The sequence below is a fragment of the Sciurus vulgaris genome, assembly GCF_902686455.1.
Source record: "Sciurus vulgaris genome assembly, chromosome: 11".
Classification (NCBI taxonomy): domain Eukaryota; kingdom Metazoa; phylum Chordata; class Mammalia; order Rodentia; family Sciuridae; genus Sciurus; species Sciurus vulgaris.
In genome coordinates, this window is record NC_136472.1 from 74,803,469 (window position 1) to 74,807,947 (window position 4,479).

Genomic DNA, 4,479 nt, shown 5'->3' on the forward strand with positions numbered 1-4,479 from the left:
GGGCCAGGCTGCGGGCTGCTTGGGGAAGTTCCTGGCTGCCCTGTCCTGGTCCCTGAAGCAACCTGTGGGCAGGAACTCGCCGCCCTGGTTCAGGGACTTGAAGCTTGGTTCTGTGCAGAAGGGCTCTCACTGGGGGCCCTGCTCTGAGATGCTGGAGAATCTGGCCCTGTGGGAGGAGCCCACCGCCGGAGTGCGCAGAGCTGCCTGAGGAAGACTCTAGCTGCTCTGCCCTACTCTAATAAGCCACCCGAATCCAGGCCTGCCACCCAGGCAGTGTTTCACCGGGTGGGGGAGACTCACCCTGTGGCTCTGTTTTAGTCCGAGTCTCTCAATGCCTCCCCTTCTTGAATCCTGGGTTCTGGAGCGACTGGAGATGCAGTCACTCTCTAGTCCACCATCTTGGATCTTTAGGAGTCTTTTTGAGGAAGTCAGGTCCTAAGTTGACATGATGGAGACTTGGACCTACTTTTTCTTCTATTAGGTGCATGGTCTCTGTTTCAGTGCCTAAGTCTTTGATCCACTGTGAGTTTATTTTTCTGCAGGGTGATAGATAGAGGTTTAATTTTATTTTGTTACATATGGATTTCCAGTTTTCCCAGCACCATTTGTTGAAAAGGCTATATTTTCTCCAATGTATATTTTTGGCACTTTGGTCTATTATGAGATAACCATATTTATGTGGGTTTGTCTCTGTGTCTTCTCTTCTGTACCATTAGCCTACATGTCTATTATGGTAACAATACCATGCTGTTTTTGTTACTATTGCTCTGTAGTATAGTTTAAGGTCTGGTATTGTGATGCCTCCTGCTTACTCTTCTTGCTAAGGATTGCTTTGGCTATTCTGGGTTTCTTATTTTTCCAAAGAATTTCATGATTACTCTCTCTAGTTCTATGAAGAATGTCTTTGGGATTTTAATAGGAATTGCTTTAAACCTGTATAATCCTTTTGGTAATATGGCCATTTTGACAATATTAATTCTGCCTATCCAAGAGCATGGGAGATCTTTCCATCTTCTAAAGTCTTCTTCAATTTCTTTCTTTAGTGTTCTGTAGTTTTCATTGTAGAGGTCTTTCACCTCTTTTGTTAGATTGATTACCAAGTATTTTATTTTTGTAGAGACTATTGTGAATGGGGTAGTTTTCCTAATTTCTCTTGCAGTGGATTTGTCACATATGTATAGAAATGCATTTGATTTGTTGGTATTGATTTTACATCCTGCACTTTGCTGAATTCATTTATGAGTTCTAGAAGTTTTCAGGTGGAATTTTTTGGATCTTCTAAATATAGAATTATGTTGTCGGCAAATAGTGAAAGTTTCAGTTCTTCTTTTCCTATTCATATCCCTTTAATTTCTTTTATCTGTCTGATTGCTCCCATTATAGTTTCAAGGACTATGTTGAATAGAAGTGCTAAAAGAGGGCATCCCTTACAATAGCATCGAAAAAAATAAAATACTTGGGAATCAATCTCACAAAAGAGGTGAAAGACCTCTACAATGAGAACTATACAACACTAAAGAAAGAAATTAAAGAAAACCTTAGAAGATGGAAAGATCTTCCATGTTCTTGGATAGGCCAAATTAATATTGTCAAAATGGCCATACTACCTAAAGTGCTATACAAATTCAATGCAATTCCAATTAAAATCCCAATGACGTACCTTATAGAAATAGAGCAAGCAATCATGAAATTCATCTGGAAGAATAAGAAACCCAGAATAGCTAAAGCAATCCTTAGCAGGAAGAGTGAAACAGGGGGTATTGCAATACCAGATCTTCAACTCTACTACAAAGCAATAGTAACAAAAACGGCATGGTATTGGTACCAAAATAGAAAGGTAGATCAATGGTACAGAATAGAGGACATGGACACAAACCCAAATAAATACAATTTTCTCATACTAGACAAAGGGGCCAAAAATATGCAATGGAGAAAAGATAGCCTCTTCAACAAATGGTGCTGGGAGAATTGGAAATCCATATGCAACAGAATGAAACTAAATCCATATCTCTCACCATGCATGAAACTAAACTCAAAATGGATTAAGGACCTCGGAATCAGACCAGAGACCCTGCAGATTATAGAAGAAAAAGTAGGTCCAAATCTTCACCTTGTTGGTCTAGGATCAGACTTCCTTAACAGGACTCCCATAGCACAAGAAATAAAAGCAAGAATCAATAACTGGGATAGATTCAAACTAAATAGCTTTCTCTCAGCAAAGGAAACTATTAGCAATGTGAAGAAAGAGCCTACAGAGTGGGAGAAAATCTTTGCCACTCATACTTCAGATAGAGCACTAATCTCCAGAATCTATAAAGAACTCAAAAAACTCTACTCCAAGAATTCAAAGAATCCAGTCGACAAATGGGCTAAGGAAATGAATAGACACTTCACAGAAGAAGATCTACAAGCAATCAACAAACATATGGAAAAATGCTCAACATCTCTAGTAATAAGAGAAATGCAGGCAGAACTCTTCCTGGAGGCCTGGCGCTGCGTACTGAACAGTCGACACCATGCAGTCAGATGATGTTATCTGGGATACATTAGGAAACAGGCAATTTTGTTCTTTCAAAATAAGAACCAAGACTCAGGGCTTTTGCAGAAATGAATATAGCCTGACTGGACTATGCAATCGATCATCCTGTCCTCTAGCAAATAGTCAGTATGCCACTATCAAAGAAGAGAAAGGACAGTGCTACTTGTATATGAAGGTTATAGAACGAGCAGCTTTTCCTAGGCGTCTCTGGGAACGGGTTCGGCTTAATAAAAAGTATGAGAAAGCACTGGAGCAAATAGATGAAAGCCTCCTTTACTGGCCCCGCTTCATTCGACACAAATGTAAGCAGCGATTTACCAAGATAACCCAGTACCTAATTCGAGTTAGAAAACTTACACTTAAACGACAGAGAAAACTGGTTCCTTTGAGTAAGAAGGTGGAGCCTAGGGAGAAAGGAAGAGAGGAAAAGGCATGAATGGCTGCTCAGCTGGACAAGGCCATCGAGGAGGAATCACCGGAGAGACTGAAACAAGACACGCATGGCGACATCTACGACGTCCCCATTCATGCCTTTGACAAGGCTCTGGAACAACAGGAGACAGAGAGTGACTCTTCAGATGCTGAGGAAAAAGATGATGAAGAAGAAGATGAAGAAGATGTGGGCAAAAGAGAATCTGTGGAAGATGAAGAAGCGGATGAGAGGACCTACGTGATCTTGAGGGTGTGGATAAGCTGGATGCCGGCGGTGATGAAGAGCAGGATGATAAGTCCTCCAGGGAAGAGGAAAGAAAAAGCCCTTCATGCAAAACACCCTTGAAAGGACCTTTGAGGAGAAAACGAGCCTGTGTAGAGATAGAGTATGAGCAGGAAACAGAGCCTGTGGCCAAGACCAGAACCACATGAGTTTCCACTAACATTTATAACCAGGACTGAACATTTTGAACTTTTTTTTTTTATCTTAAACATACACCTCCAGTTTTTGCTCTTTTATATAGTGTTTCACACAATACTTATGTTCTTAATATTTATGCCACTTCAGTGGGGCAAGAAACCTGGATTGAGTGCAAGAAAGTCTTAAGTTGTATGAAGAGTATTTTTATACCACATGTTGGCAATCACAGCTTGAACCCAAGAAGCGTAACAGATGAGTCCCTGAAACTGGAATGAAATTGTGGATGTAAATTACTTATAAATTTTAGCACAAAAAAAAAAAAAAAAAAAAAAAAAAAAGAAATGCAAATCAAAACCACCCTTAGATTCCATCTCATCCCAATTAGAATGGCGATTATCAAGAATACGAGCAACAACAGGTGTTGGCGAGGATGTGGGGAGAAAGGTACACTCATACATTGCTGGTGGGACTGCAAATTAGTGCAGCCACTCTGGAAAGCAGTGTGGAGATTCCTTAGAAAACTTGGAATGGACCCTCCATTTGACCCAGCTATCCCACGCCTTGGCCTATACCCAAAGGACTTAAAATCAGCATACTACAGAGATACAGCCACATCAATGTTCACAGCTGCTCAATTCACAATAGCCAGACTATGGAACCAAACTAGATGCCCTTCAATTGATGAGTGGATAAAGAAACTGTGGTATATATATACAATGGAATATTACTCAGCCATAAAGAATGATAAAATTATGGCATTTGCAGGCAAATGGATGAAATTGGAGAATATCATGCTAAGTGAGATAAGCCAATCTCAAAAAGCCAAAGGAAGAATGATATCGCTAATAAGTGGATGATGACACATAATGGGGGGAGGGAAGGGTTAGTGTTAGGGTTAGAGTTAGGGTTAGGGAGGGGGGCAAGTATGAAGGAAGGAAGCTCTGTATAGAAGGAAAAAAGGGGTGGGAGGGGTGGGGGGAAGGGAAAAAATAACAGAATGAATCAAACAACATTACTCTATGTAAATTTATGATTAGACAAATGGTATGCTTTTATGCCATGTACAAACAGAGAAACGACATGTATC

At 40.5% G+C, this 4,479-nt stretch overlaps 1 pseudogene across 1 annotated transcript; it reads left to right on the top strand.

Moving 5' to 3' along the window:
• Positions 1-2,473: 2,473 nt before the first annotated feature.
• On the top strand, positions 2,474-3,677 carry LOC306639593 (protein MAK16 homolog; annotated as a pseudogene). Its single transcript has one exon. The product of its transcript is annotated as a protein MAK16 homolog (transcript).
• The last annotated feature ends 802 nt before the right edge of the window (positions 3,678-4,479 follow it).